The 13,599-nt window shown below is 48.0% G+C and overlaps 1 pseudogene across 1 annotated transcript; it reads left to right on the top strand.

The window, feature by feature from the left end:
- The first annotated feature begins 11,132 nt into the window (after window positions 1–11,132).
- LOC311099821 (proliferating cell nuclear antigen-like) lies at window positions 11,133–12,477 on the top strand (annotated as a pseudogene). The gene is made up of 5 exons: window positions 11,133–11,350; window positions 11,448–11,545; window positions 11,669–11,738; window positions 11,869–12,035; window positions 12,448–12,477. The product of its transcript is annotated as a proliferating cell nuclear antigen-like (transcript).
- Window positions 12,478–13,599: the final 1,122 nt, after the last annotated feature.

Raw genomic sequence — 13,599 nt, 5'->3', positions numbered from 1 at the left:
TGACAACATTGATGAAACTGCTCAACCTTTTGAGAACATCATCATCCCTACAGCATCGTCTGCTAAGAGGCTTTCTGACTGAGGTTAATGCCAGCTATGATGACTTACAACTGCACAACATTGTCAGATGGCTCAGCAACGGTAGGGTTTTGGAGCGCTTTAGGGCCATTCGGGAGGAGATCAAATCTTTCCTATCTGAGCAAAAGAGTGAAAAGGTAACTCAGTTTACAGAGTTTTTGGAAGATGAGAAAAAAATGCAAACAGCTGCATTGTTGGCAGACATCACATCACATCTTAATGAGCTCAATGTTAAGCTGCAGGAACAACACAGTGTGTGATTTGATAACAGCAGTCTGGACTTTCCAGAGGAAAATTGAGATTTTCAAGACTGATTTCCAGGGAGAACTTGTCCACTTCCCAAAACCTTTGGAGCAAACCCAGGGAGAGAAAGATGTGCCCCACCATGGTGATTTCATACAGAAGCTGATGGATAACTTCAAGGCTCGCTTTCATTACTTTGCTCTTGGAAGAGAACTGCTGCTGTTCATACAGAACCCCTTCTTGGTCACAAATGTCACAGAGTTTTCAGAGGAAGTAAAACAGACCTTCAGATAGGTAAATGTTGCATCACTACAAATTGAGTTGATTGAACTGCAAGAAAATGTGGCTTTGAAAGAGCAGGTTGGTGATTGTGACCCTGTCAGTTTCTGGGGAAAGATAGTGCCTGCAGCTGGTTTCCCTGTTCTAAACAACATGGCCCTACACACCCTGATCATTTTTGCTTCCACACACTGCTGTGAGTCAGCCTTCTCTACAATGAACATTATTAAAACCAAATACCACAACAGGCTCATCAATGAACACCTGCACCAGTGTCTTAGTTGCCAAAGTTCAAATTATTGTCAGGAGAAAAAAACGGTCATTTCTCTCATTAGTCATTGATGCAAGGCCCAGCGTGACTTGTGCATGCATGGAACACAGTCTGTGCACTAAGATTTTCTTTTCTATTGGACTCTCCTTTGTTCTCCATAAAATGTGCACTTTAATTTATAATTATTATTTATTCAATTAAGAGAAATGCAAGGCCCATGTACATTGGCTCAGTGACTTTTTTTGCATACAGATTACTATGCAACCACTTGTGTTCTTCAGCAATGTTGTCACAAATGTGCACTTGATTATATTTTTGTAAAAAGAGAAACCATTCATTTTTAAAATACTTTTTGTTGTACTAATTTCTTACATTTCTTTGAAGCAGCATGGCAAATAGTAATAGCCTACTTACTACTATAGCAGAGCCTGTTCAATGCACATGTTCACAGTCAAAATAAAGAAGTTGTTTGTAATTCATTCAAATGTACCTGATTGGTCTCATTTAATGCATTTAATAGTAGTCCTGAAAACCTTTGATATAAAACCATGTATCCCAAATAATAATATGGACAATGGTAAGTTTGATACTATGCTGAAATAGAGCACCGATAAATGACAATATCTATTCTATCAGGACCTTTCCCACTTAGGATATTTGTGTTACTGGACCTTCTCAAATTGTATCTTAATACCCCTGCAGTATACAGTAGGTGGGCTCTACGGGTATTATTTAACCACACACATACTGTAGCCTTACCACAGAGTGTGTGTGTGTGTGTGTGTGTGTGTGTGTGTGTGTGTGTGTGTGTGTGTGCGTGTGTGTGCATGTGTATGTGTGTGTCTATGCCTGTGTGTGTGTGTCTCGTGTGTGTGCTTGTTTCTGTGCCTGTGTGTGTCTGTGTGTCTCTGTGTGTGTGTGTGTGTGTGTGTGTGTGTGTGTGTGTGTGTGTGTGTGTGTGTTGTAATAGAGTAATGGAAAGAGAAAGGTTAATTTCTCCTAGCACTCATTCACTACTTCCTACAAATCTAAAAGCATTGGATTGGTGGAGGCATGGGCTATTTCGTATACCAGTAATTTCCTTTCAAATCAGTGAAGGGAAGTGAACAAGTGCACACTTTGGGAGGAAGGAGATACATTGGGACTAAGGGAGAATCTCAGTTGCATACTCCTCGCGTCGTCTCTCCCCGCCTCCTTCTCAAAACCCATTGGAGGAGAAGGTCAGAGGATGAGGGACCTCCGGGTTTCTTATCCAATGGGTTTTGAGAAGGAGGCAAGGAGAGATGAGAGAGGACGCGAGGAGTATACAATTGAGATTCTCCCAGAGATGGACCACAATGTTTCTCTCTGCTGCACTCTGCTGGCCATTGGAAGTACTGAAGACATATTTTGGAATATGAAAACATGTTTTGAGACAATGAATATAATAATAATAATAATAATATGCCATTTAGCAGAATATCACAGCTGCTCTTATTTAGAAGATTCTGGTATACAGAAACAAACAAAACACACACATACGCACAAGGACACACACACACACGCATTGTGGCATGGCCACCCACCACCTCTCTCTCTGTGCAAATGTGATATGATGTGATGCTCAGCTGTGAAGTCTTTCAACTATATTTAAAGACCACACACAAAAAAGACTATACTTTCGTAAATACAGCTAGTTAACTAGCTAGCTAAGATAGCTAACAATTCAATACAAGTTGTAGCTATCTAAATAGCTAGCAACATTAGCAAGTTTGCTAATTTGTGCTAATTGCAACATTTTGAGAGATTTCTAGGGCATGGTTAACAAAAACTCAGAACTGGTTTGACAATATTTTGTAGTTTAAAAAACAAATTTGGCCCTGGGGGTTGAGGGGGCTTGTAGACTGCCCGAGTTCTTGGATAAGTTAGTACTTGCAACTGTTCGGACACTAAAGAAAATAATGTTGGCACATAGGCGGTATCAACTTCAGATGAGTCCCATGGGGGTTGTGGGGGTTAGTTTGGACACTACAGACATATCCCCTCATCAGTACCTATATACAGTGGGGAGAACAAGTATTTGATACACTGCCGATTTTGCAGGATTTCCTACTTACAAAGCATGTAGAGGTCTGTAATTTTTATCATAGGTACACTTCAACTGTGAGAGACGGAATCTAAAACAAAAATCCAGAAAATCACATTGTATGATTTTTAAGTAATTAATTAGCATTTTATTGCATGACATAAGTATTTGATCACCTACCAACCAGTAAGAATTCCGGCTCTCACAGACCTGTTAGTTTTTCTTTAAGAAGCCCTCCTGTTCTCCACTCATTACCTGTATTAACTGCACCTGTTTGAACTCGTTACTTGTATAAAAGACACCTGTCCACACACTCAATCAAACAGACTCCAACCTCTCCACAATGGCCAAGACCAGAGAGCTGTGTAAGGACATCAGGGATAAAATTGTAGACCTGCACAAGGCTGGGATGGGCTACAGGACAATAGGCAAGCAGCTTGGTGAGAAGGCAACAACTGTTGGCGCAATTATTAGAAAATGGAAGAAGTTCAAGATGACGGTCAATCACCCTCGGTCTGGGGCTCCATGCAAGATCTCACCTCGTGGGGCATCAATGATCATGAGGAAGGTGAGGGATCAGCCCAGAACTACACGGCAGGACCTGGTTAATGACCTGAAGAGAGCTGGGACCACAGTCTCAAAGAAAACCATTAGTAACACACTACGCCGTCATGGATTAAAATCCTGCAGCGCATGCAAGGTCCCCCTGCTCAAGCCAGCGCATGTCCAGGCCCGTCTGAAGTTTGCCAATGACCATCTGGATGATCCAGAGGAGGAATGAGAGAAGGTCATGTGGTCTGATGAGACAAAAATATAGCTTTTTGGTCTAAACTCCCCTCGCCGTGTTTGGAGGAAGAAGAAGGATGAGTACAACCCCAAGAACACCATCCCAACCGTGAAGAATGGAGGTGGAAACATCATTCTTTGGGGATGCTTTTCTGCAAAGGGGACAGGACGACTGCACCGTATTGAGGGGAGGATGGATGGGGCCATGTATCACGAGATCTTGGCCAACAACCTCCTTCCCTCAGTAAGAGCATTAAAGATGGGTCGTGGCTGGGTCTTCCAGCATGACAACGACCCGAAACACACAGCCAGGGCAACTAAGGAGTGGCTCCATAAGAAGCATCTCAAGGTCCTGGAGTGGCCTAGCCAGTCTCCAGATCTGAACCCAATAGAAAATCTTTGGAGGAAGCTGAAAGTCCGTATTGCCCAGCGACAGCCCCGAAACCTGAAGGATCTGGAGATGGTCTGTATGGAGGAGTGGGCCAAAATCCCTGCTGCAGTGTGTGCAAACCTGGTCAAGACCTACAGGAAACGTATGATCTCTGTAATTGCAAACAAATGTTTCTGTACCAAATATTAAGTTCTGCTTTTCTGATGTATCAAATACTTATGTCATGCAATAAAATGCAAATTAATTACTTAAAAATCATACAATGTGATTTTCTGGATTTTTGTTTTAGATTCCGCCTCTCACAGTTGAAGTGTACCTATGATAAAAATGACAGACCTCTACATGCTTTGTAAGTAGGAAAACCTGCAAAATCGGCAGTGTATTAAATACTTGTTCTCCCCACTGTAAGTGTTCCCTCTGCCCCCTTGTCTTTGTGTGTGATTGTTTATTGCGGAGGGTAGAGAAGCTTGGTGGAGCTCAGTGTATTTTGTAACGCCGGGATATTCCTCGAGTGCCTTGTTATTTCCAGTGCGCCTGTTTTGCGCACTGGAGGGTTTTGACACATTTCTGTGTAACTCTGTGTTCTGGAATAAATCCTGTTATTCTGTGATTTACCCTCCTGCGCCTGACTCCTTAAAAAATCACTCATCACAGAATCACACACCCAGACATAGAGTCAGCAGGAGAGGAGCACATGCCTGGAGTCGTGTCGTGGGTCCGGGAGCATTCTACGATGCTAACCAGCTTGGGAGAAGCGATGGATTGGGTTCTCCAGGTCGTCCAACACTTGGAGAGGAGAGGACCCGATCTGTCGGGACCAGCTGAGCGACCAGATCCGGCCACCCACACCCCAGCACCCAGAGGGATTCATATATCCTGACCTAGGGATTTTGACGAGACAGCTGCCCGCTGACAGGGATTCCTCCTGCAACTGGATCTATACCTCTCGACCATCAGCCCGGCTCCATCGGAGCTGGAAAAGGTGTCCGCCCTCGTCTCCTGCCTCTCGGGGAAAGCCCTGGAGTGGGCCAATGTGGTCTGGAGTGAAGGAGGAGCCGCGTAGGACAACTACGGGGCGTTCGCTCGCCTTTTCCGGGCCGTCTTCGATCACCCGCCCGAGGGTAGAGACGTGGGCGAGCGGTTGGTCCACCTGAGGCAGGGGACGAGGACCGCGCAGGAATTTGCCCTGGAGTTTCGTACTCTAGCGGCTGGGTCCGGGTGAAATGAGCGGGCCCTCATCGACCACTTCTGGTGCCATCTGCGAGAGGACGTCCGAAGGGAGCTAGCCTGCCTTGACACCACATTGTCCTTTAATCAACTGATGGACATGGCCATCCGGTTGGACAACCTGCTGGCTTCTAGAGGACGTCCTGGAAGAGGCCTGCCTGTTTCACTCCCCCCCCCCCAATCCGGGTCACGAGAGGATGGAGCTGGGTGGTGCGGCGATCCGGGAGAGCGTAGGATGACAGCGCCGGTGTCACTCTGGTGGCACAAGAGGACATTTCACTGAACGCTGTCATCAGTGTTCTTTTGGGTCTGGAGGCGGCAGGCAGAGCACTCTCGCGTCACCCCAGGTATCGAACACGCACACTTGTTCAGAGCTCTCTGCCCGGCAGCCGTGCATAATTGGCAGACTCCAACCACGGTAAAGGAGGTGCAGTGCTTTATTGGCTTTGCCAACTACTATCGGAGGTTTATCCTGGGCTTTGGCAAGGTCACAGCTCCCATCACCTCTCTGTTGAAGGGTGGGACATCCCTGCTCTGCTGGTCTGTTGAGGCTGACAGGGCCTTCTGCAATTTGAGGGCTCTGTTCACCTCAGCCCCGGTACTGGCCCATCCCGAGCCATCACTACTGTTCGTAGAGGTGGATGCGTCCAAGGTCGGGATAGGCGCTGTCCTGTCTCAACGCTCGGGCACGCCACCCAAGCTCCGCCCCTGTGCCTTCTTCTCCAAGAAGCTCAGCCCGACAGAGCAGAACTACGACGTTGATGATCGGGAGCTGTTGTCTGTTGTCCGAGCCCTGACAATGTGGAGGCACTGGCTCGAGGGGGCGAAACACCCTTTCCTCGTCTGGATGGACCACCGTAACCTGGAGTACATCCGGGCAGCGAGGAGGCTGAACCCTCGCCAGACCAGGTGGGCCCTATTCTTCACCCAGTTTGATTTTACACTATCTTACATCCCAGGTACGAAGAACGTGAAGGCAGATGCACTGTCACGGCTGTACGACACAGAGGAGAGGCCCATATACAACACCCCTGTACTCCCGGCCTCCTGCATTGTGGCGCCGGTAGTGTGGGTGATGGACGTGGACATAGAGCGGGCTTTACGCACAGAGCCATCTCCACCTCAGTGCCCAGCTGGGCTGCAGTATGTGCCGTCTCTTGTCTGTGACCGTTTGATCTATTGGGCACACAAGTCCCCCTCCTCTGGTCACCCAGGTATCGGCCGTACAGTGCGCTGCCTGACCGGAAAGTACTGGTGGCCTACCTTGGCTAAGGACATGAGGGTGTGTGTCTCCTCCTGCTCGGTGTGCTCCCAGAGTAAGGAACCTAGGCACCTCCCAGCGGGTAAGTTACAACCCTTACCAGTTCCACAAGGCCATGGTCCCACCTGTGTATTGACTTTCTCACTGATCTTCCCCTCTCTCAGGGTAACACCACCATCCTGGTCGTTGTGGACCGCTTTTCAAAAGCCTGCCACCTCCTTCCTCTGCCCGGTCTCCCCACGGCCCTGCAGACTGCGTAGCCCTGTTTACTCACATCTTCCGGCACTATGGGGTGCCAGAGGACATAATGTCTGACCAGGGTCCCCAGTTTACATCCAGGGTCTGGAATGCGTTCATGGAACATCTGGGGGTCTCGGTCAGCCTGACCTCTGGGTTTCACCCCGAGAGTAATGGGCAGGTGGAACGGGTGAATCAGGATGTGGGTAGGTTCCTGCGGTCCTACTGCCAGGACCGGCCGGGGGAGTGGTCGGTGTTCTTGCCATGGACAGAATATGCCCAGAACTCTCTCCGCCACTCCTCCACTAACCTATCACCATTTCAATGTGTTTTAGGTTTTCAGCCGGTTTTGGCACCGTGGCATCAGAGCCAGATCCTGCGGTGGATGACTGGTTTCGGCGCGCGGAGGAGACGTGGAACGCTGCTCACGTCCACCTCCAGCGCGCCGTGCATCGCCAGAAGGCCAACGCTGACCGCAACCACAGTGAGGCCCCGGTTTTGGTACCGGGTGATCGGGTCTGGCTCTTGACCCGGAATCTGCCACTCCGCCTGCCCTGCCGGAAGCTGAGCCCGTGGTTTGTGGGGCCGTTCAAAGTCCTGAGGAGGATAAACGAGGTTACTTATAGGTTATTACTCCCTCCAGATTACCGTATTAACCCCTCGTTTCATGTGTCTCTCCTCAGGCCGGTGGTGGCTGGTCCGCTCCAGGAGTCTGAGGTGCGGGAGGTTCCTCCGCCCCCTCTGGACATCGAGGGGGCCCAGGCGTACTCCATCCGTTCCATCCTGGATTCGAGGCATCAGGTGGGGGGCCTTCAGTACCTCGTGGAGTGGGAGGGGTACAGTCTGGAGGAGTGGTGCCGGGTTCCGGTGAGGGATATCCTCGATCCCTCCCTATTGCGGGATTTCCACCGGCGCCATCTGGCTCGCCCGGCTCCGCGTCCTCCTGGCCATCCCCGAGGCCGGTGTCTGCGCGCTGCTGGAGCTGCGCGTCAAGGGGCGGGGATACTGTCACGAATTCTTCCGAAGCTGCCTCCTCTCCTCGTCGTCACTGGCCTTCTAGCCACTGCCTCTCCTCATCTCATCATTCCATTTGTTTTGTCTTGTTTATTACACACACCTGGTTCATATCCCCTCATCAGTACCTGTACAGTGTTCCCTCTGTCCCCTTGTCTTTGTGTGTGATTGTTTATTGTGGAGGGTTGAGAAGCTCCGTGTATTTTGTATCGCCGGGATATTCCCCGTGTGCCTTGTTATTTCCAGTGCGCCTGTTTTGCGCACTGGAGTGTTTTAATGCATTTCTGCGTCAAATAAATCCTGTTATTCTGTGATTTACCCTCCTGCGCCTGACTCTTTCAAAAATCACTCATCACACCTGCGCTGTAATTGACATTCACTCTATTAAAAGTGCTTTAAATTACAGTACCTGGGTAGATGCTTCCTTTCAGTGATTTCCACACTCAGTACTGCAGGGGCCCTGAGAACTGTCTCTCACACAGACTGGGAGCCGTGAGAGTAGGCTTCTCAAACTTCGACGACGGCCTGCCAAAAACAACACAAGCTTCAGACAATACATATCAGAAACAGGAAAACCCCATTATGGAATGACATGGTGAAATCTAAAATGGCCCACGACCCACCACGCTCTTACCTCTGGAGCAGGGTCTTGATATTCTGGGACGAGACAGGAAAAACAGAGGGGAGAGGTTGCTGATTAATTTTGGCAGTAAAAAAAAAAGGGGAAGCAGTTTTCCACATGACGTCAGTGTCTGAGCTCACGCTATCCCGCCCTCAGGGATCTCCCCGTAGTTGGGGGAAAGTCCATGGGTCTGAGCCTGCACCCTGTAATCTCCTTATCCTCACCATCGACCAGGAGTAAAGTCATGGGCCCACATTCTAGCCCTCCCCTGTCTCTCACCCCTAGCAGTACAAAGGGGACCTGCTCCCTCAGCTTGTCCTCAATCTCGTTCAGGGCCCTCTGCAGACGGCAGACCTCCACACAGAGCAGGGCCTTGTGTTCGTCCAGCCTTACCAGCTCCCTGTGCTCCTCTGTCTTAGGTTTCACCTGCAGCAGTTTGTCCTCCTGGTACAGGAACTGGTGCAGGTCGCTGAACTGGACCTTGACTATCTGCTTCAGGTCCACCGTGTGCTCCTGCGGTGATAGGAAGTGTATGTGTGTGTGTGTGTGTGGGAGGGAGGGGGGGGGCAGTCATTAGAAATTATAGTTAGTTTGAGAGGCTCCAGGTTTATGAGACACTCAAGGTTTAAGTTCAATGTATACATTGTTACCAGGTGTAGATACTGGAGATTCTCACCTCGTCTTCAGTCTCTCTCTCACACTGCAGGGCCGTGTTCAGCTCCCATCTCAGAGTCCATGGAACTGTTGAGAGACGCCTGCATGGCCAGAACAAAGCAGCAGCATTATTCTAAGTCAGCATCAGCCTTCTGTTCTTCACACCAGGCTTTACATTAAATAAAGTAATCTGCTCTTGGAGTGAGGCTGGCAAAATATTGTTATGGGAAACAAGCCGGATGCAACTCCAAACCAGACAATGCATGGAGTATAATGAGCAGTTTGTCAGATAGAAATAAAGTGACAGTGAAGTGGTGTGACAAATCATTGACATTTTAGTTGTTGATGCCAAATCACTTCAAGTTTTTCTGTGCTACATTTGATCAAATATTTTTTTTTGCTTAGATTCCTCCCACGTATAATTCTACTGCTCAGTCCATAGCCCATCAATGTTTTTTCATGTCCGCAACTGTGACCATACTGTGAGTCAAAACAGAAGTGCCCTACATTTATCATTGCACAGTTGTTAATATGTATTATTATTTTTATTAAACTCTTTAATCTAATCTCTATTTTCTCTTTAGCTGTCTGGAAAAATACCAACTTTTTTGTAAGAGTTTTGCATGACAGTAAACAATGGTATTAAATTATTATATTCAAACATCCATATACTGTAACAAAACTGATGAAAGATATAATCAACTGGCAGAAATAGTATAAAACATATATAAGTGAACATTGATGGCTGTTCTTCTCTACAATCTCCTAAATGCGGGAGCCTACTGTGTTTTAAAGAGTACCTTGAAGTAAATTCTCTCACATCTGGATGATAGTTTCCAACAAAATACCTGACTATTGCTGAAAACAAAATTATCCAGTACAGTGCAAACAATTCTTACCCCAACTAGCTCATATCATGCCAAATTAGTTGTGTATGTATTTATTTTGTGCAGCACGACTGCTTTGTAGATGGTCTGGAACGAGCCCTAAATTGAATTTCTTCTCAGCAGGAGCACACAATAGTATGTGATTGCAGCCTGCAAGTGAGTGCGTTCCTGCATGTGGGCATTCCTGCATCCCATTGGTTCCTGCAGGAATGCCCCCCCTCGAGCATCCCATTAGTTCCTGCATGATCACCCTTCCTCGAGCATGCCATCTTCATGCTTGTGTGACACTTTTGATATTCTGGATTTCCCCTGATTGTGTATGCAAGTAAAATGTGGGTCAAAAGGGAAATAGAAGTATTATCAGAGTTTTTTGGTGGTGAAGGACACTGTCTACCAGTGTCCTAGCTAGCTAGCTACCAGTGTCGCCCCCCCCCCCCCCCCCCCCCCTGCCTCATGTGTACCGGAGTCCTAGTTAGCTAGTACACTGGTAGACAGTGTCCTTCACCACCAAAAAACTCTGATAATACTTCTATTTCCCTTTTGACCCACATTTTACTTGCATACACAATCAGGGGAAATCCAGAATATCAAAAGTGTCACACAAGCATGAAGATGGCATGCTCGAGGAAGGGTGATCATGCAGGAACTAGTCCTAGTTAACACCTGCTCTCAAACATCATTAACAGAACTGCGGGAAAGCGCTGCCCAACAGGCGGGGGTGAAGGACAATGTCTACCGGTGTCCTAGCTAGCTAGTTAGCTAGCACACAGTGTCCTTTGCTCCCACCTGCCGAACACCTAGCCTTGCCGTCGTTAACAGAATTGCAGGAAAGCAGTGGACTCCTCTTCTTCTTCTTCTTCTTCTTCTATGGGGTTTATTGTTGGTTGGCATCCAACCTTATGGTGCATTACCGCCACCTACTGTATTGGAGCACTTAAAAATGGACCAATAGCAGATGCAGGAATGCCCACATGCAGGAACACCCTGAATTGCGGGCCGCAATTTCACCCTTCTCGGCACACGAGAAAAGGGTAGTGGGAGGGGCCCTTGCTAGCAATCAGCTGATCCCAAATACTACTTGCCAGATCAGCAAAGAAAACACATAAGCAAAAGCAAAATGTTTGAGGCACGATTGACTCAAGATCTAATCCTAAATAAAGTTTTGGACTCACTGAAAGACCTTATCACTGAAGCTTGCTGGAATGTGAGCTCCTCGGTATCTCACTCCAGAGTATGGACTCATCACGATTCCCTTGTACACCTCGAACTGCGTAGCAATGGATTGGGCTGGTAACGCTGAGATTGCACTGCCGCTATGGGAGTCAACTTATCCAGGTGGGTGAATAAAGTTTGCATTCATTTTCATGAGTCAACATTGATAACTATGTTGAGTTGACCTAACACTAACACTTGCTCGCTGGCTTACTTGCAGCATATCTAAGATTTTGAGGTGTAAAGGGAATGAGAACATCATCACCCTACATGCAGATGATACTGCGGAGACTCTTGTCCTGGTTTTTGAGACTGAAAGTAAGTAGGCCACATATACACACACACACACACACATTTCTTCAAACACATGCTGACCAGCACCATGTAGCAAGGTCTAATATTTTCTGAGGCATGACCTAATATTGTCTGTCTCTGTGTTAGATCGGGAGAAAGTATCTGACAATGAGAGATGAAGTTGATGGACTTGGATGTGGAACAGTTCCGTATTCCAGTGTGCACTCTTTATTCTTTACTCCCAATCAGGTCAGTCCAATTTAGATGTGACCTTTTAAATGTCCATTGATGTACAGTGGGGGAGCTGGTGATTTGGTAGCTTGCATGATATCCTATTTTCTCTTTAGGAGCAAGAATACAGTGAGTTCTCCCAGATTCTTAGAGACCTGTCCCAGATTGGGGATGCTGTCATAATCACTTGTGCAAAAGGCGGGGTCCAGTTCTCAGCCTGTGGTTGGGCACTGGCATCATCAAGCTGTCCCAGACCAACAGCGTGGGCAATGAGGATGAAGCGGTGAGAGAGGCCTGGAGGACTGACTGCCTCCTCACACATACACACACACAAACACACTCTCTCTCTCTCACACACACTCACACACATATAAACATTTTCCCTGACAGTCAAAGCAACAGACACAGAAGGTAATTTGTAGCCAGGCAACTGACCACTAGGCCGACCACTTCAACAGCTGTTACTGTAGCTGTTTGGATCGTTGTTTTGAGCCAAGTGCACATATGAAATGTTCAGTCATATTTCCACTTAAAGTGATATTAATGGAGAACTTCACATAATAAAACAGTTTTGCAGCAAAATGCCTATTTCCCCTAATTTTGCAACACCCTCTAGGTTATTTGAGGCTGATTAATCTGAAGAAAGCAAGAGCCATGATTCCAAAGTGACACATTTTGTATTGTGTCTCCTACAGGTGAACATTGAGATCAATGAACCAGTGTAGCTCATCTTTGTCCACGACTAGCTGAACTTCTTCTCCAGAGCTACTCCTCTCTCAAGACAGTCACCCATGTCAGCTGACGTCCTTCTTCATAGACTACAGAGGGAAGATGTCACACCACTTACATTTTCAATTTTAAATGCAACTCTCAAAGCCAACCAAGGCCATACTTGACTCACGTTACCTATTATTTTATTGTAGCACTTGACATTCCAGAACGGAATGAAGTGGCAATAACATGGTTTCCATAACCACTGTTGGCCTTGAAGACTCAGATCTACTGTCACGCTCGTTGACTGAAGACTCGTGGAACCAAGGCGCAGCGTGATAAGCGTACATCTTTATTTAGTACACAACAACACGAACAAAACAACAAACAAACGATACGTGAAGTCCTGAGGTTATAACACAACAAACCTTTACGGAACAAGATCCCACAAACTAACTGGTGCCAACAGGCTGCCTAAGTATGGTCCCCAATCAGAGACAACGAGCTACAGCTGCCTCTGATTGGGAACCACCCTGGCCAACATAGAACTAAACGATCTAGAACAAAAAAACATAGAAAACTAAAGATAGAAAAATCCACACCCTGGCTCAACATTTAAGAGTCCCCAGAGCCAGTGCGTGACAGAACCCCCCCCCCCCCCCCCCCCCAAAGGCGCGGACTGTGACCGCGCCACACAAACACAAGAGGGTAGGGGCCGGGTGGGCATTCCGCCTCGGAGGCGGATCCAGCTCCGGGCGTGACCACCACCTTTTCTCCACCTCCCCGTTGCGCCCCTGGTCTGGTCCCGCTGACTGGAGCTGGACCCGACGACGGTGGACCAAACCTTACTGGCTCCGGACTGGAGCCGCTGGCCGGAGCTGGACTGGACACCGGTGGAGCGGATTACTCTGGCTCCGGAGTGGATCCGCTGACTGGAGTTGGACCGGACCCCGGTGGAGCGGATTGCTCTGACTCCGGAGTGGAGCAGCTGACCGGTGCCGGACCAGGCACCGGTGGAACAGGCACGGGCCGTGCCGGACTGGACACACGCACCACTGGCTTGGCGCAGGGAGCAGGAACGGGCCGGACCGGGCTGACGACGCGCACCACTGGCTTGGTGCGGGGAGCAGGAACGG

Source organism: Coregonus lavaretus (assembly GCF_964263955.1).
Source record: "Coregonus lavaretus genome assembly, chromosome: 24".
Taxonomy (NCBI): domain Eukaryota; kingdom Metazoa; phylum Chordata; class Actinopteri; order Salmoniformes; family Salmonidae; genus Coregonus; species Coregonus lavaretus.
Note: the sequence above shows the minus strand (reverse complement) of the source record. Positions and strands in the feature narration are given on the sequence as shown.